Source organism: Artibeus jamaicensis, unplaced genomic scaffold, assembly GCF_021234435.1.
Source record: "Artibeus jamaicensis isolate MK-2021 breed Jamaican fruit bat unplaced genomic scaffold, CSHL_Jam_final contig_923, whole genome shotgun sequence".
In the NCBI taxonomy this organism is placed as follows: domain Eukaryota; kingdom Metazoa; phylum Chordata; class Mammalia; order Chiroptera; family Phyllostomidae; genus Artibeus; species Artibeus jamaicensis.
In genome coordinates, this window is record NW_026522014.1 from 14,211,145 (window position 1) to 14,231,016 (window position 19,872).

Sequence of the window (19,872 nt, forward strand, 5' to 3'; positions counted from 1 at the left end):
CACCTCCACGATGTCTATGCTAACTCTAAGATACCCTCGTTTTAATCTGAACCCTGCCACCAGCTGTGAGACCTCCGGCAAATCACCTTACTCCTGTGGATACCGGTTCCTCCCTCTGAAAACGAGGGCACTGGGTTAGGTCTCGCTTGTTCTTTCCATGCCTATAATTTGCGAACCTGTTATGTTTTAGCTGAAGTAGAGGAAAATATAAATGTACACGTAGAGGCACTAGCTTTAAGTCTTTTGTGGGTCAAATTATACATACCGTAAACATTAGCCTCTTTGGGTGATCGTATATTAGCATTGGACAAGTATGTCTAGGACTACAGGTGTTTTTTTTTTTAAATTTCATATCTTTCAGTGTTCTACGCCTTATAAAAGAATTCTCTAGGTATTAGTGATACCAGTATAGACTAAGTTATAGCATTGTTCTTGGGTTTTGGTTTGCTTGCTTTTAAAGTCACAAAGTAAAAATAGTAATCACTGAAGGGGATCAACTTAGCACTTCGCAGATCTACCGATTCTGCCTCCCAACTAAGAGGGATGGTTTCACAGCGGATGGGGCTCTCCTTTTGGCCTTAAAACGAGACAAACCTAATTCTTGTTTCCAGTAGCAGTCACCATATTTCCTCGCGTTTCCTATTTGGTCCTTTATTAAAAAACAAAAAAAATTAAAAGCCCCAAACGTAGCATTTTCTTTTTTAAAAATTCCCTTGAATGATTCTTAAGCGCCTAGAGTATCTGAGGGCCCTCTAGGTATCGACCCTTAACGCTCCCTTAGCCTCGCAAAAGAAGTGGCGGAGCTGTGCCCCGCGGGCGCTGCGTGGCGCGCACCTGAGCTGCCAGACTCCAGGAACCAAGGCGGGCGCCGCGATAGCCGGGCTTCTACCCGCATGGTCCTTGGTCAAGGCCGCCACTGCCCAGACGTCCGGAGGGGGAAGCGTGCGCACCGGCCGCCAGGCCATCACCTCGCGTCTGGGGTGGGCGTGCTGCGCCTCAGAAATCCCAGGTCTTAGGTGGCCCGTCCTTCGCATTGGAGGGTCGCGGGTGCAGCCCCGAGCTCTCCACCGCTCAGCCCTAGGCGGCTCTCGGGGTCGTCCTGCCTGCTGAGCTTCCGTCCCTAGTCTCGGCAGGGCGCTCAGGTGTCTCCAACCCCAGCCGGCACCGCCGGGGCCTTCGGGTCTCCGGCGCCCGGGCCCGCGTTCCCGCCGCGGGTCTCGCCTTGCTTCCCACCCGGCCCCGCCCAGCCTCCGCCGCGCCGGGGCTCCCTCCCACCTCCGCCCCCCACCCTCCTCCCCAAGAGTTGCTATTTTTAGCAAATCCTCCGTGCGCCGCCACCGGTTCAGATCGCAGCTCACAGTTCGCAGCCGCTCGCTGCCGCCCTCCCGAGCTCCAGCCGCGGCGCGTCCCGAACGCCGAGCGGAGCTCTCCGACCTCGCCCCCCCCGCTCCCGCCGCGCTCGCCGCCGTCTCCTCCTCCGGAGTCTGTCGCAGCTGCTAAGTCCCCGCTGGCGGAGCAGCCGCGGTCCCCGAGTCAACTTTCAGTCCCCCCTTGGTGTCTGCCTCGCCATTCTGATCTCCTCGAAAGATGGCTGTTTGGAGAAGGGGGCGAAGTTAGGGGGTCGCTGGCGCGGGGCGAAGGAGGGCGCGATAGCCTCAGCAGGAGCGGGCGGAGGTGAGTGGCGTCGCCGCCCGGTCCGCGGCTCGCGCGCTGGGGAAGCTAGGAATTGGGGGCCGAGCGTTCCCCGGGTGCTCCGCTGAATTCCCTGGCCGGGCTTCCCAGGTTAACAGCATCCCCGTCCGGACCCCGACGCCCCTTGCCTTGCATCTTGCAACCCAGAGGTTGAGGGCTTTAGGGAAACCTTCATCAGAAGTTCGGTGCCAGGTAATCTTTCGGTGTAGACCCTGACATTTGCTAGGCAACCTAGGCGAGGGGGCGGTTGCCTGACCCGCCCCCCTCCCCGGGCAGTCCCCCCACCTCCGGCCCCAGATTCTGCTGGAGCCCAGTTTTGAATGGAAAGTTGTACTGCCAACGTGTTGCTTGAGGAGCAATACTTAGTGGGGGTACCTTTGATGTATCCTGGGGGATTCAGTTCCAAGTCTATATACATCAGAATACTGGCTTTTAAGAAAGTTCCCGAGCCTGGAGGATGGGGGTGGGGGTAAAGCCGTTCCTTGGCGAATAGAAGGAGAGTGATGAATCGTAAGCTTATTAATGTAAACTGGCGAATTAAACGCCACCCGAGACTGTCACTGTGGGGACTTGAGGAGAGGACGGGGGCGTTCCCTGAGCGCCCAGCGGGCAGCGTTTGTTTGGCTTTGAAGCCTTCCTTCGCCCACTTGTCCGCAGCGCGAGGAGCTGCTGCCGGAGGCCTGTGTGTCCGCGGGGTGATCGAAAGGGACCCAGCTGCTCTCCAGATCCGAGGCGCGGTTGTCAGGGAGAGGTGGCCTGCGGCGGGGAGCCGAGGACGCGGTTCCTGTGGTATGGAACTGGAAAATCTCTAGTGAGTCTGCTATGCTCTCATTTCAGGAAGATCAGTCGCGTTTGTTTTCCCTGCCAGGGAGGCGTGTGTGCTCTCTGGAAAGGAACTTTTAGATTAGGTAACTACAACATTTGAAATCTGTGAGAAATCTACATATATCCCACTGTACGAGTATATAGTGTGTGTATGTGTGTGTATACAAAATGTAGGAGTGGCATAAGAAAGGCTTAAAAAGTTTAACTGCAATTGGAAAAGAAAGTGAAGAGTTAATTTTTTTCTCCCCAAAGGGTATAACAGTGTGCTGTTACACAAAAATACTCATGCTGTGCTGAGATTTATCATAAGGGAGAAGATTTAGGAATTACAGGTATTTGGAGTACAATCGATATTTTCAAATCTTGCAAGCAGTATTGAAATCTAGGACAAAAGATAAGTATATAGAGAAGTTATGTTAAAGAAAAGTAATTTAAGTTATCTGGAAAGAAAAACATTTGACATTTGAAAAGGTCCAAACGTTATTTTCTGATGCTTTAGAAATCTTTTAAATCCTGTAATTAATAACAGCACAGAATATGTTGAGTTAATAAATGAGGACAATTAAAATATCAGGCTTGGAAAAAGATATCTTTTGAACTGCTCTTTGGGACTGTGGATGTTTATTATGGAAATCATTTTGACTGAACATTTCTCGTTTAATATATTTGCTTTCTACCACAGATCATTAGTTCTCCTCTTCCTTTGAAACCATTGTTCCAGTTTGGACCAACTTAATTACCTAAACACCCAATCACTGACATGCCTTCTGGAAAACATTTGCATTTAAAATGCTTAATAAGGGTATTGTATTTCCAAAAGGGCAAATAATTCAGTTAGTTGTAAAACTTTCTTGTAATTTATTTCCTTCTATTTTGTTTGAATACATCTTGGGGAAAAGATACATCTTGGGGAAAGAAGCAATTTCTTGGGATATGTCATTTTCTGTGTTGGAAGAAGGGAATGTTTGCCTGTATTCTCAGCCGTAGACAGGTGCATGGAGGGTGGAACTCCTGAGTCTGGCCTTTGGTATCAGGAGGCCAGCTGGAGGCAGAGACGCTTTTCCAGCTCTCCTCCTGAATGGATCGACTTTGCTGCAGAATGGGCGCTGGTAGCTGCCCAGAAAGCTGTGTGGAAAGAAGTTAAGAGTTGTAAGTGGAGTACCAGTTTGTGGTTAGAGGGGAAGGTGTTTTTGTCATTAACTTTCCTCTTCCTGTTTCTTTCCCTCTGTAAGTGAGCAGGGCTTTATTATAAAGTAAGAACAAACTATCTGTCTACAGAGTGTTTGGCATAGTAAATGATCATCTTCTGTAAGAATAATGATGCCCCTCTGAAATAAGAAGGATAACTTTATACATTATCACAGACTTATGATCGGGTGTTTTGTGGGCATCATTATGTCTATTATGCCCAATATTATAGTAGAGTATCGCTTTATGAAGTTAATATCACTACATATGTATTTACTTTATGTATATATTTGAGGTATATTTTGAATATATTTGGATTTAAGGAGTTTTTCTTTAATGTTTATTATATTTAGCTTGCATTACCATTTACTTCCCTTATATCCACTCCCCCCCCCTGCAGCAATCACCACGCTGTTGTCCGTGTCTGTGAGTCCTTTTTCCTTTTTGCTCAATCTGTCTACCCCATAACCCCCCACCTCTGACTAGCTGTCATCTGCTCTCCATTTATGAGTCTGTCTGTTATTTGCTTGTTAGTTCAGTTTGTTCATTAGTTTCTACATATGAGCAAAATCATATGGTATTTTCCTTTCTCTGACTGGCTTATTTCACTTAGCATAATGCTCTCCGGGACCATCCATGCTGTCATAAAGGGTAGAGTCTGTGGCTGAGTAGTATGTGTAAATGTCCCATAGTTGTTTTATCCACTCATTTACTGATGGACAGTTGGGCGGCTTCCATATCTTGGCAAGTGTAAGTAATGCTGCAATGAACTTATGGTTATGTTCTTTAGAATTAGTATTTTGAGTTTTTTCAAATATATTCCCAGAAGTGGGATCTCTGGGTCAAAAGGCAGATCCATTTTTAATTTTTTAAAGTATCTCCATACTGCTTACCACAGTGGCTGCATGAGTCTGGATTCCCACCAATGGTGCAAAAGGGTCCCCTTTCTCCACATCCTCACCAGCACTTGTGGTTTGTTGATTTTACTGCTGATAGCAATTCTGACAGGTGTGAGATGGCATCTCATTGTGGTTTTAATTTGCATTTCTCTGATGATTAAGGGTTTAAGGAGTTTTAAATTATAAAGCCAATTGACCATATAACCTGTTTAATTAGCTAGTTTAGATGATACACATAATTCAGATTTGCATTAATATATGCATCCGAGGATGTTTTGTGGTTGTGTTGCTGTCATTTCTTTTTACTAGAATTACCTCTATTTTGAAGTTGTTTAAATATCACAGCACATAATGCTGTGCTCACACCCATGCAGTGGGGAAGGTGGGTGACTCTTAAATAGAGATACAGAGCAATAGAGGGTCATCTGAGAAACATACGGATACCGTAAAATCTTTCTGTCTGTAGCATCTGTACCTTCTCATTAGTGAAATATTGTAGTTATGGACATTTTTTTGTGTCATTACATCCAAATGTGGCTTTTAGTTTTTGCTTCAGTGGATTTTTGTTTGTTTTAAAATGTAACTTATGTTAATGTTTAAGTTGGCAGGGGCTTTTATTGTTTGCAGCCCTTCCCTTTTAATGAGGACATCGTACTTAATTTTTATTGCACACATCTGCCTGATACCTACAGTTGTCTCCTAGCTTGTTATTGGAACTCATACCTTTCACTTGAGGTAGAAATAGAAAAACATATTGTGCTTACTTTCGGAAGGAGGCAGCAGGTACATTGATACATCCAAGGTCACACACTAGAGGTTCAGTGTGAAGTTGAGGATGACATCTCTATTTCCTGTATCCTATTCACCACAGCCAACTACTCTGGTGGCTATATTATGACATTCTTATAAATTTATACAGTCCTAGATTTTCAAAGTACTTAGCTTTCGTATCAGGTAATGTAGTCATGAGGGACTAAGCCCTCCCAGTTGTCTGCCAGTGGGGAGGAGCTGTGACTTCTATTGCTAGTGCTAAAACAAGTGCACACATGTCGGAGGGGTGTCCATTCCTCATGGCTCCCTGCCCACATTGGCTCTGCCTTATCCACTGCATACTGCCCTTTCATTGGACAGTGCTAAACTGATTTGAAGTTGATTAGTGCAGTTGTCAAGCTTGAGGATCATCAGGCTAACTGGTGAGCGAACTCAGAACATGCTGTTTTAGAAAAGAGTATTGACAGAGGACAGCGATGGACCATCCACTCTAGAGCAAGCCAGTATTGATTAGCGATCAGTTGTTCTGGGTGTCAGAGTGCCCACCATCTCTTATGAGCTCCGCTTCTCCAGCTGAACTTGTAGAAACCAAAGTGGACAGAGGGTTTATGCAGTTATCTAGTCATTTCTGTCCATGGAGACCTGGTATCTGGATAAATCAGAGTTAAAAAATAGAAAAGAAAAAGGAGGGCAGTTTGTTCTTTTTCTAGAGAAGATCCTCTTATGGCTTTTTCTTCATTCTCCAAAATTCCTTCTCCTTCAGTTCTCTCCAGAATCTTTCAGGAAAATCGCTCATGTGATTTGTGACACCCAAGGTGACAGTCTTCTGATACTGTTATGTTAGATTCAAAAGTGCAATATATTATCCATACTATCCAGGATGCAGAAGAAAACATTAGAATTTCATAGAGATATAGAATCTTATGAGAGAGCACACGTATTTGGTGAAAGTACTTTCAGCATTTTTGAATTAGCAGGTGATACTAGGAGCTCCCTTGTATTCTTTTTGCTCTTTTCCTTAAGTATATGGTTTATAGGAGTGTGATTTGCTATTTATTATCTGTTTAGAGCCCCAAAGATAGAAAAACTCCCATTCTGTATATATTTTCTGTACAGAGAGACCAAATAGCATACTGAGAGTGAGGTTGAGAAGAATTGAGGTTGCTGGAAATGGTACTTTCTTCCCATTTCTACAGAAGAAGGACATGGATGTGGACTAGTCTGGTTTGAATGAAATAGTGATGAGGGGGATTCAAAATGGCTACTGAAGGAAGGATAAGATTTGGATCACTCCAAATCACTCAAGAAATTTGGTAGCAAGTCATTGAAACTAACATTACTTAAGCATTAAATAAATGTATTCGAGGATATTGATGCTATTTTCTATTGTTTCGTAATACATTATTACAGATTTAGTTTCGTTGCTCAGAAGTTCACACATAGCTCGACTGGGTCCTCTGCTCAGGGATCGTACCTGGTGTTGGTTAGGGCCATAGTCTTTTCAGAGACTGAACTGGGAATAGACCTGCTTCCAAGCTTCCTTCGATTGTTGGGAGAATTCATCTCCTTCTGGCTGTGGGACCAAGGTCTCTATTTTCTTCTTGACTGTCACAGCTCTTAGAGGTTCCTGCTGTTTTTTTGTCGTGTGACTGCCCTAATGGACACTCCTACAACATTTCACCTTACTTTTCAGAGCCAGCCAGAAACAATCTCTTGTTCCAGTATAAAAAGACAGTCATCACTGTTTCATTCAAAGTAGTCTAGTCCACATCTACCTCCTTATTCTATAACATATAGGAGTGTTAGGACATCACTTTTGTCATATCACATAAACTAATTAAGGAAGTAACATCCATCACCGCTGCCACATTCTGTTGGTCAGAAGCAAGTCACATGTTTCACCCAAATCTAAGGGGAACGGACCATGCAAGGACATGACTGATGGGAGGCCGCCTTAGGATATGTCCATCACATTGACTAGTTCCTAGAATCTCTTAAATACTCAGCAGGTGTGGCTTAGAAGCCACTCCCTTGGGAACGATGCCTTCTCAACCACTCTGAAGAACCAAATTTGTGAGCTCGTGTGGCTGTCACTGTTGTCACTCCAGCTTCTACAGTGGAAGGTGGGCTCTGTATCATAAGAAAGAGGATTCTCCATATATAATGATGGGGCTCAGTTGTTCTTGGCCAAAAAGAAAGACAAATGTCCACTGCTGAAGAAAAGGAGAAAAAACTGTGAGCAAATGATCGATGAATGAAATGTTGACGTTTTTGACCAGGATTGGCATGATGACCATTTAGAGGTGGGATTGTCTTGGAGAGTAGCTGGGGTCACACAACTCCTTAGAAAGAAACCTCTTCTAGGACTTCGGAGAATGGTGGTAGTGAGGCCTCATTTAGAAATGGTGGTGGTTAGAAAGGTGTGGAAGCATTTAAAAAGATGAATCACTAGCACATATGTTAGTCTAGGATTTGACTTAATTAGTTCCCTAATGTATTCCACATGCAAAAGGTTTTTAAGGAACTGGTGCCACTGAGCCTTGCAGGGAACCAACTCTGTGATTTGGAGGCCAGCAGCGTGGCCTGCCTTTATTTTACAAGAGGGAACAGACAGATCCAGAGACCACCTCGGATCTGCTGTACCTCTGTGGCCCCATGACTGTGGGGTATTGCGTGGGGACATGGGGCTCTATGGAGCATAGCCTATTGCTCCAAGTACTTTGCAGGAATGATTTTTATCTAATCAGCATCTCATCTTTGGCAGCCGAGTTCAGATTTCCTCGTTCTGCCTCACCTCTCCACCCTCCCCCATGCCCAACTAAATGGACTTTGTAAGGTTAAATCGCTTGCTAAGGGTCATTCAGCTAGGATATGAAATCTAGGTCTGATTTCAGAGCCATTATTTAGTCTTGTAGTACACATCCCATACTCGTGAGTAGTAAGTGAAGTTTCCAAGGGAAGAGCTTTTCTTTTTCCTATTGAAGAGACTGTCGGCACTATAATTGCTCTTGGGTTCCTTCCTTCATCATGGGAGAGCTGGATACTGGAAGATGAGGGGCTACAGAGCTGAGTGAGAGAGTGTGCTGTATCGTGCCTTCTTTTATTTTCCCAGCAGGAAGTACAGATTATAGGTCTCTTCCATCCAAAAGTAAGAATGTGGAGTGCTGTGTATTTCTGTACTTATCATCTTGGCTACAATCAAAAGCACTGTCTCCTTTCTCTCCTATATGTAGATTTCCACTATTAAATTCAATCAGGAAACATTATGAATTCTCATTGCCTCTTTGGCCATTGGGTTCTTTCTATAGCTTTTTCAGTTTTTGATCTACTTGAAAAGTCTATTCAGACATTCCTCCTTTTTTCTTCTATTACTTGGTCTCCGTTTCTACTCTGTGGTGCCTCTGTATTCTATTCATAGATATTCTGCTTTTTTCCCTCTTCTGTTTTATGTATTAAATCCCTTCTTTAAGTGGATCTAGTTCCATTGATCGGAATTGTTGGCCCAGATCCCTCTGCTGCTCCACTGTGACATACAAGCTCCGTGTGGACTCATCTGTATTCTGTGAATTTTTACTGAGTTGTACCCTGTGCCCCAGCAAAGTCGAGGAAGACTAAGATTTCCCTCAGTATTTGAGACCCAAAATAGACATTTAAAACTGAATACCCAAAAGCAGTACTCTGATTGGATTGCGTTAGGTTAGGCGTATACCTGTGGATCATGCCACTGTGGTCAGGTCGGCAGAGTATTGTGATGGCCGCGTCTGAGCTCGGGTGTCTGCCCTTCTCTAGTGGGACTGTTCCCCCAGAGCGCACTTGTGGACCACCCTCTGCCTGACTAAGGTCAACTGTGGTAACCTAATCCAGAGCAAGTTGTAACTCAGGAATTCCTGAAATAAACATATTTCTTCATACAGGTTTTAGATTTTCTAATTTAGCTTAGGCCAGATTTGACTCCAAAAGCCCAATCTCCTCAGCATGGCACCCAGATTCTCTCATAGACTAGACCTCCTCTATCTTTGTGACTTTTCACATTTTTTAATTTTTGATGCTCCCTGCTTTATGGCTTAAGGGATTTAAGCCCTAAGCTTGGAGCTAGCAAATGACTTAGATTTTAGGTAATAGGAACAACCAGCCTGACAGAGTAAGTCACTTGCAAAAAAAAAAAAAAAAGTCAAGAGGTATGTATAAATGTGTGAGAATGAATGTGTATGTGGGTGTGCAGGTGTGTGTGTGTGCGTTTGGCAGGGAGGGAGCAAATAATAACAGCATTTTAGCTTTTCATTTCCTATATCTAGTCATTCTTGAAGTCATTCTACCACTGATTATTCTGGGATTAGGTTATGTAAGCAATAAATTACCCACAAATTAAGTTCCTGCGTCTTGTAATTGAGGGCACTAAATAGCCCTGGTTTGTTTCAGCCTAGCATGCTCAGTGCATTTTATGAACCTGCTACCTCCAGCAGCACTGGTCGCCATCTCTTCCCCAAAATCAGACCTCTGCTCCTCTGGCATTTTATTTGGAAAGCACCCATGAGGAGGCCGCACCTTCTCTGCTATCATTTTTGCTCTAGGTCCAACCTACGTTCCTCCTCCTCTGCGATGCTTCCCCTCTTTTCTGCAGCTGACCGTGGTCTGGCTCTTCTCTAAGTTCCAACACTAATTTAGCACTATGGTAGTGGTTCACACAGGCTTACAAATTGACTTTTACTATTAATTGATTTTACAAATCCATAATAAAATGGCTGCTGTGTGGTTAGAGCTTTTAAAGGAATTTGCACTTTATTACCCAGAACAGCATTTTTATGCTTTTGACATAGAGTAGTGTATTTACTATATGGAGTGATTTACGTATGTATTTGTGGTGTCTTTTCCAATGCCTCTAAGCCTGGTAGAGATCCATGGCTTCCCATGTCTACGTGGAAGGACAGAGAAGGTTCAGCCTCCTAATGAGCAGTGCCCTCTTCAAGTCAAATGCCATTGGAAGAGTGGTCTGATTTTAGCTAAGGTTACTCTTCTATACAGTGTGAACCTAAGTTATTCTTATACATTTTACTTCCATATGTAGGAACATAAAATAAATACAGATGGTTTTACTTGTATGTTTCACAAGTTATCAAACCAAAACCAATGAACAAATATTAAATGCAAACAACAGAACTGATGAAATTAAAAGATTGAATTATGTGGCAAATGATATTCTACTGTTGAAATTATATCACCAGTGTAGGATTTAATTGTATAAAGATGTAGCTTCAGATCCTGTTCCTATTTAATCTGTTTGTATGTTTCATATTAATAGAAATGCAGAAAGTATCCTTTTAAAAAGTAGATTAAAAGAAAGCAATATTAACTTCAAGTCTTTGTCTGCTGGTTCTGTTTAATCAGACGTCATACATGACCAGAACTCTATCAGTAAATTATCTCCAAATGTCGATTTTAGTGAGACATCCCCTGAGAACTCTGTAACATCTCTTTGCTCTCTTAAAGATGTGATTAGCATTGTGAAGTTATTGAATTCTGAATCAAACGCCTTAGCCGTAGTTGCAGGAATAGAGAACAGATTGTGTAGAAACTGCACAGAGGTAGGATGCATGCATCACTTTCCAGTGATGATTTTAGCTGTGCAGTGCAGGTACTTTCGGATGCCTGCGCTACCATGGGCTCTGTAATGCCTCAGCTCATCTTCACCTTTTTTCGAACCAGTGTTTCTTCGGTGAATTGTATGTGGTTTGTCCTTCACCTAGCATATGATTGAGAATACCCACAGCAAATGCCAAAATGAAAATTTGGTGGCCATATTTAGTGTTAAGATGATTATTCAAGAATTAACCAGAATACATTATTGTATTTATTTTACCTTTTTAGATTATTATCTTAGTGCAAACTGAAAGTGGGGGGCAGGGGAAGTCCACATCAAACTCCTGGACTTCAGTATAAAGTGCCTATTTCCAAATATTAATCGCCACTTAAAACCTTTTACATCTAACTCTGTGGAACATGTCAGTAATTGGGCTGTGAGCCCTTCGATGGGAGAGAGGACTTGTTGACTGCTTTTTGCTTTCTTCCACAGCAGTAAGTGCCCTTCAGGTAGGTGCAGCCCAACAAGCCTCGGCTGACTGATCAACTGTTGAGGTGTCATTATTCCCTCCTGCACCGAGAGTCCTTTGAGGCCAGGGACTGTGTTGTTTTAATCTGGGGACTCCAAATTCCTAGCACAGCAATGGTTAGACAAGAAATAATAAAGGTTCTGAAAAAAAATGGGTAAGTGATAAGCTTTGCACATGTGTGGGCATGTGTCTGTGTGTCTTCTTTCAGATCTCGTCTTTCATATACAAGACACTTCTACCAGTTGTAACGTGCCCATGCTGTCCAGAGGAGTCTTCTGTGAGGATGCAAATATTCTATATCTGTGTCCTTTAGCACCGGAGGCACTAGGCACATGTGACCTTTGAGCATGTGTAGTATAGTCAGGCCAAGAGCCTGAATTTACTTTTATTTAATTTTAATGATAAAATAGTGTCATGTGCCAGTAGGTGGCCAGGTCCAGACATAATGCCTCTATCCTCACATTCCTTTGCCTACATCTCCAACACTGCTATATTTTCAGGTTGTGATTGGGTGTCGTTACTGGACATTGTTACTGGATGGCTGCAGTGAGTTACGTCATGTTATACACAGAGTGACATATTTCATTGAATTGGTGTCATTATTCTCCCATACAACTCACAACTTCGCACATCATGTACTCACTCCACCATCTGACTTTTTAAAATCATAGCCTTATTATTCTAGAGGCCTCACACTGACCACTTTACCAGGTATGTTTTACATACATGTTTTTTAATAGCCCAGTTTTTTGTGTGTGTTTCGTATTTTGTTTTAATCTTTTTCTTTCCTAGTAAAACATTTAAACCTGGATTATCTATGTGGTCATTGTCATCATCATCGTCATCGTCATCATCACCATCATGTAAAATGGTGCTGATGCTCTGCCAGCCTGTATTTGATGCGCTAGTGTCTGCTGATACTGGGAACAGATTTCAAATGTACTGTGTTCTCAAAAATGCCGTTGAATATTCTCTTTGATTCGTTTCTTTGCTTTTCTTTTAGTCTTTATTGCTACAGGAGAAGAATGAAGAACAATCAAATGCACTTAAATATGCTATAGCCCAATCCTTATAGAAGATAAGTTTCACAGTTGGTGTCAAAATATGTGAAATCAATACAATAGGATTTACCATTTCGAGAGGCAAGAACTGCTTCCTGCAAGTGGCCAAGTCTTTCAGGCAACCTGTGGCATCTCCAGAGCAAGACTTAGGTTAAAATCCATCATACATTTATTGAGTGCCAGTATGGGGTATATCACATATATTGTCTCATTTCTTTCAAGAATGCTGAATCCTACCAATATGTAATGGTTATAAAGACAAAATATTCATATAAATTGAAATAAACTCTGCTGACGAGCAGAAACACTTCAGCATTTTCCACTCCTTCTCTACTGCTGAAGATTTAATACTTGTCTTAAATGGCAGAATTTGAAAGCACAGGCTTCAGCACAGAGACTTGCCTTTCAGTCTAGTATAACAGTTCCCAAACTTGAGCCTGCAGAATTTCTCTGCAGGGCTATCCGCACAAAAGACCGTATACTTCTTTATAGCTGAGTTCACTTCTTTTCCAAGGCACTTTTGTCATTACTAGGTTTTTATGTTGGGACCGACTTTTCCCTCACTACCCAAAAGATGCAACTCCTCTGTATTTCTTTATTTCCGCTTTCATCCCAGCATAGGACTACTCACTGGGGGAACTTGTAGATATGCTTTTTAATGGATTTCACAAAATAGGAGAAAGACTCAGTAGCAACATATAGAATCTTGCACTCGTAAATAACCAGTTGTGCTTTGGTCTGGTGATTGCTTTCATCTGCCTCTTAATGGTGAGAGGCTAGTGCCACTTTGTTGCCTTCCTTTAACCTTCCCAAGAAACATTCTCCTAAAAATCCCTGACGGTGAGTGTTATGCATTATGTTCATTGCAGGCAGGTTCAGGGAGCAAAGAAGGGAACTTTCTTTTGTGACTTGCGCTATAAGTATATTTTTAAAGCTCCTACTTATCTGACCCAATTTTTAAAAGTTACCTACATTAAATAAATATTTCATGAGTGTAGCATTGTAGTGAAACAATAGCTGTTTGCTTTTATCTATAAAGTTCAGCAAAAGCCATTGCCAAAGCTCGCGAGCTAACTTGTTTACTAACAAGAACACCCTTTTGGAGTCACTTACTACTTTTTCTCTATGAAAACAAATTTAATAAATTCAGTTCGTTATATTTTTGAAAGTATAATGCCAAGACTACTCAAGCCAAATGGGAAAGTGTAGGCCAAATGGAATGGGATTTCAGAATAATGGCTACAGTTTTAACTCCCCTAGAATAGCAAATTCTGAAATGTTCTTGTGCAAATTTCTGATTTCAAGTAACTATTGAAAATACATTAAAATTTATTTCATACCCTCTCCAGTTTTTCTTAACATATCTTATGATCCCTATATTATTATTTTTGCATGAACACCAAATTATCTTTTAAAGATGTATTTATAATAAAAACAAATCTTTTGTATTTACAGTAGTCCCTTCTTCTCTGTGGGGGATACATTCCAAGACCCCAGTGGATGCTTGAAATTACCAGTGGTTCCAAACCCTACATATACTATGTTTTCCTACACATACATACCTGTCATAAAGTTTAATTTAGAAATTAGGCACAGTGTGAGATTAACAATAATAATTAGTAATGAAATAGAATTATTATAATAATATACTATAATAAAAGTTATGTGAATATGGTCTCTCTCAAAATATCTTTGTATTGTACTCACCCTTCTTGTCACGATGTGAGGTGTGAAAGTAGCTTATTAAGTAAAGAACTTTCATCTTTTCATTTAAAGCAGTGATTTTTCAATTGGTGTGCTGTAAGAATTTTTAAAATATGCAATACCTGACTATTTAGTCAGGGGCATTAGCCTCTTTTTCCTTAGACCATCAAATTAAAAAATGACAATAGCCAACACAACTGTGTGGATGAACCAAAACTATACCTATTTATATTGTCAGATTGGCAAAAAATATATATAAGAATAATAATTTTCTTTTGGTCTGCACAGAATTATAGTAATTAGTTCATGTGTGGCATGAGATGAAAAAGGTTGAAAATCACTGATTTAAAGGAAGTGTTTTATGGTTTTTCTTTGTCATCTGACTCACTAGCATAACTACTCTTGAGTTTTGGGGCCATTATTGAGTAGAATAAGAGTTGCTTTTCCAGAAGCACGGTGATGCTTTGACAGTCCAAATGATGACCAACATGGCTACTAAGTAATTAACTGGTGGTTAGTATATACAGTGTGGATACACTGGACAAAGAGTGGCTCATGTCCCAGGCAGGAAGGAACAGAATGGCCCAAGATTTCATCATGCTACTCAGAATAGCCTGCAATTTAAAACTTATAAATTGTTTATTTTTGGAATTTTTCCATTTAATATTTTTGGACTATGGTGGACCACGGGTAACTGGAACCATGGAAAGTGAAACCGCGGGGAAGGGGCACCACTGTAGTCGTGGAGTTCACATGTTCAGTGCTTTTCATGCCATTTCTGTTTGGTATCATCTTTCTTCTTCCTGAAGCACTTCCTTTACCATTTCTGGCAGCAGAAGCCTGCTGGTGTTGAACACTTTCAGCTTTTGTATATCTGAAAACATCTTTATTTTACTTTCATTTACTTTCATTGTTGGGTATGGAATTCTAGGTTGACAGTCTTTTTCTTTTAATATGTTAAAGATGTTGCTGGGCTATCTTCTCACTTGCCTTGTTTTTTATGCGAAATCTGTTATTTTAATTTTTGTTCCTATTTCTGTATAAAATATCCTTAAAGGCATTCCCCTTTTCACTGGCTCTGAACAGTTTATGACGTGTCTTGCTATAGTGATCTTCATTTTTCTTGTGCTTTGGGTTTACTGAGCTTCTCGGACCGCTGGATTTATAATTTCCATCACATTTGAAAAAAATTTAGTCATTGTTTCTTTAAGTTATTTTGGTTTTCCTCCTCTCACTCCTGTATTTCATGGTCTGCAATCACTTGTGTATGAGGATCACTGATGAGCTGGTTATTTATGTTTGTTTCCCCTCTGTGTGTTTCATTTTAGGTAGTTTCTGTGCTTGTGTCAAGTTCACTACCAGTAACCACACTCGGCCTATGTTTTATTGCTCATACATTAGAGTTTTCATCTCATGCAGTTCAATTTGGTGTTTTAAAATCTTTTATGTAAATTGATAGTAACTTTCAGTGATCTTGTCTGCAAATTCTAATGTCTATTTTAGTTCTTGGTCAATTTTGTTTGCTTGATTTTTCTCCTTGTTATGGGTTATATTTTCCTACTTTGTGTGCTGGGTAATTTTTGATGGATGCCAGATATTGTGAATTTTACCTTGTAGGGGTTTGGGTATTTTTATATCCCTATAAATCTTTTTGATCCTTTTTTTAAGAAATGGGATGCAGCCAGATACTTTGATCCTTTCAGATTTTATTTGTAAGATTAGTTTCTGAGTACTCTACTCAAAACCCCATGAATTATACATCTTCCAGTTTGCCTGGTGGGAACAGGCACAGTTCTCAGCCCCGTGGAGTACAAGGTACTGTTCCCTCTAATCCTTTCACGTGGTTCCTTCCCTGGTGGCGCTGGTTTCCTCATATATGTGTGTTGAGCCCGACTCAGTTGACTACCCGAGGGGTATTTTTAAGTCTCTGGATATCTTTTTTGTGCAGTCCTCCTCCATCTGGTACTCTGTCCTGAAATTTCTACCTGCTTGGATCTCCCTGGCTTTTCAGATACATCTCTGCAATTCGGGGATTGTGTTGAGGCCCGAAGGCCCAAGGCCAGGGTTTTACTTTCCTGGGGCCATGCTCTGGAAACTGGGACAGTCACAGGGCCCACGTCATCAGTTTCCCATTTCTTAGGGTTTTCCTTATGTTTCCCATTTCTCAGAGATCATTGCTTGGTGTCCAGTGTCTTGAAGACTGCAGTTTCATGTATTTTGTACCTCACTTTCCTTTTTTTTCAGGCAGAAGGGCAAATTTCATCCCTGTTACTCTATCATAATGGGAAGCGGGTATTCATTTATTTTGTCTTCCATGTAAAATCTCGTTGGCCAAGATAATTTTGAAAACTATTTACATATTTAATACTCAGTGGAATATAGTTCATTGTGATAGTCTTTCTATTTTCAATAGTTTCCAAACTTTCTATAATGAGTACTTTGCACTATAAATGTATTTTCAAAAAGTAATTTTTCATTATATTCAGCCACTTCCTATACTATGCTTGATGAATTTAATCTTCACACTAGCAATTCAAAACCATTTTTTAAGGTAAGCCAGCCAGATTTAAGGAGTTAAATTTGTTAAACATAATAATATACATACTTCCAAGTGGAGAAAGACTCTGCTGCAATGAAGTACTGTGTTCTTATTGCCTTGTTTCTTAGAAGGATTGAAGCCAAGTGGCTTTGAAATAATATAGTTTTAGATAGATTTTTAAAGCTATTAATTTATTGTCTTTTAAATTGTATTACTTTTTATGGAGTTTCTTAAATATATTTTTAGAAGTTTCTATATTTCATGGGTAGATCTGTAGAATGCTCATATATCAAGAAGTAGTGAGCTATGCACTGGTAAAATATTTTAGTTTCTCTAGTATTTGAATGATAACATATAGCACTGTGAGCTAATATGAGAGTAAAATGTCAAAATTCAGGAGCACATCTTGCTATAGTACACATGTCGTGTTGCTTCAAGAGTTTTCTGGCAGTAAGGGCACAATTGACTCTTAATTTAAAAGAATCCTTGAGGTGGTATAGTTCCATATGCTGCAGGAATATGTCAATGATTTTTTTTATTTTATAATTTGAGTTTTTAATGCAGTCTTTTGAAAGCTAGTTGTTAAGCATGGCAAGAAGGCTAGAGTTGCTTTAGAATTCTTAGGAAAATAATTTTGTGAGAACAAATTAAAATTAACTTTAACTTTCTTGAGCACTGTCATAAATACTAGCATGCCGAAGCCAAAATTGCAGCACTATTACACTGCTGTTTCCAATACTGACGCATAAAGATTAGGCCAGATTTATATTCTCTTATAAAATTGAACCAAAATACAAATTATTTGTAGCATGTTAAGAACAGAATCTTAAAAAAAATGAGCACCACTCTGTGGTAGAAACTTCTGGTTGTCTCTCGATAACCCTTTTCTCCATCATCCATAGACAGAGATCCCCTGAATGTTCACTGGGGACAGACCTCTGCAGAATGCAGGTGACATTTCTCAGCCTCCCTTGAAGTAGGTATTATGCCATGTGACAAAGTTCTGGCCATAGGATATAAGCAGAAGTGATTTGTGCAACTTCCCAGTGGGCCATTGAGGACAGGACACGGTATAGGGACGGTGGTAGACTCTGGAGGCTGGAAGAAGACATTTGAGAAGCGCTGGGATGATGATGGCCTCTTGAAGCAGAGCTGCCGTTACAGCTTGGGGTTTCATGTAAGCAAGTAAGAAACCTTTATCTTGTCTAAGCCTCTGTTATTTTGGGCCTCTGCCACACAGGCAAGGCTGTGTACACTGTTCCCACCATTTTTGCTTATAAGATATGTTAGTAGCTGCTTTTTATATCTGCAAGCTTGAAAAAGGACAGAGAGATCATGCATCATAGATACGTAAACCTCCTTGAAGAACCTGTTTTGTTTTTGTTTTTGTTTTTGTTTTTGTTTTAAATTCAACTAGTCCATCATTATCAGCTGAAGAGGACAACATGGTTAATCCCACCTGGCTCTTCTCTGAGAAACTTAAAGTTTTGAGGCCCATGATCCTTATGCTGACTTTTGAAGAAACCAAGGTTTAGAGAAAGAGAGAAAGCTAAACTATTCATCTTTCTCCTTTGCCTCCAATCACCCAATATTTTTCAATTGCCCTGTACTTTGTAGTTTATAGTTCTCAAATCCCAAAGTCCGCCTTTCAGTCTTCAGTGAGAAGAGGCTCCTGTGCCATTGTGCCCTGTTGACTACCCCCCCCCCCTTTCTGGAAACTGCCACCTCTGTGCGACGTCACTCCCTCACTGTTTCACCCCTGCTCCCTCTGTGGCCTCCTTTCAGAACCCCCTTTCCTCCATCTCTTTGTGAGCATTCTCTCCTTTTTGGCTCACTGTTTCTTTTCCTTTGTATTGGGGAGATCCCAAATTGACATCTTGTGGGCATGGTTTGTTGCTATTGCACAGAATTTAAAGAAATATTAAATTAATTGGCCATATTTAAAAATCAGGATATTCAACATGCAATTCAGATTTTGGCTTTCTGTTGCCCAAGGAGATCTGACAGCGCTGTGCCTACATTCTCAGCATTAGGTGGTTGGAGCCGAGTTATTGCTGCTTCCTTTAGATGGAACATGTTCTTTCCTCTTTGCTGTGGTCCCCATCATGCTCTGTGGCTTGTGTCTTGTTTTATTTATTTGTTTTTATTACTTACCCGATCGCTTAGGCATTTAAGTTTATGATGCCCATATTATTGCCTAATTGGAATGTGTAATGAATCTCTTCTGAAAGTGATTTTCCTCGTCTCCCCTTTTCATTTCTAAATCCCCCTCCCTACCCCTGCTCCTCACATTAGACTATCTTGTCGTCCCACCAACTTGCGTGAGTGGAGTCTTGACTGAGTTTTGTGTCTCTTGTATTCTCCATCCTCAGTGCTTCTAGAGTGCCCTTCCTACAATTAAAATGTTCCTAAGGCTCTATCTAGCCTGCAGAGTTTGAATAGCTCTCCCCAGCCTTTAGATGACTTCAGACTCCTTGGCACTGGTGTCCATGTAAAATGGGGCAGCCACTTTGGAGAACAGTTCGGGCAACATACCTAGGTTGCGGGTTTGGTCCCTGGTCGTGGCGTGTGCAGGAGGCAGCTGATCGCTGTTTCTCTCTCAGTGGATGTTTGTCCCTCTCTCCCCCTTCCTTTCTCTCTAAAATCACTAAGCATATCCTCTGGTGAAGATAAAACAAGGGAGAAGCAATGCTGTGTAAGGTGAGATGGCCTCACTGAAACACAGCCTGGTCTCCCCCTCCCTCTCTCTGCCTTTCTCTCTCACCCCTTCCTCCACACACCCACCCTTTCAAACACTGGTTCAAAAAAAGTCCAATAAAAAGGAGAATTTTCGATTTTCTCACAACTTATGCACCTGAGGAAGGTGTTACATTTCAGGCCTAAAGTGGCTATTAAAATGGCACTTTCCTCAACAGATTTTTTAAGTGTTTTCTGTACTTTTCAAAACAGTCTTTTCATGGCAGCAAAGTCAAAAGTTAAAATTCACAAACTAATTTTATTTCCCAGTTTGGATTCTTTCACTGTGCAGAGGCAAATAGGGGCTAGTTCATGTTTTTTTTTCTGTGAAAAATGTGATTATACTTAAT

At 41.3% G+C, this 19,872-nt stretch overlaps 1 protein-coding gene across 1 annotated transcript in view; it reads left to right on the top strand.

Moving 5' to 3' along the window:
* Window positions 1-1,364: 1,364 nt before the first annotated feature.
* The window catches only part of HDAC9 (histone deacetylase 9), an 841,506-nt gene continuing 822,998 nt past the window's right edge, over window positions 1,365-19,872 (top strand). Inside the window, exon 1 of the mRNA XM_037163907.2 lies at window positions 1,365-1,674. The gene's annotated coding sequence lies outside the window, so the exon portion shown is untranslated. The remainder of the gene's footprint in view (window positions 1,675-19,872) is intronic.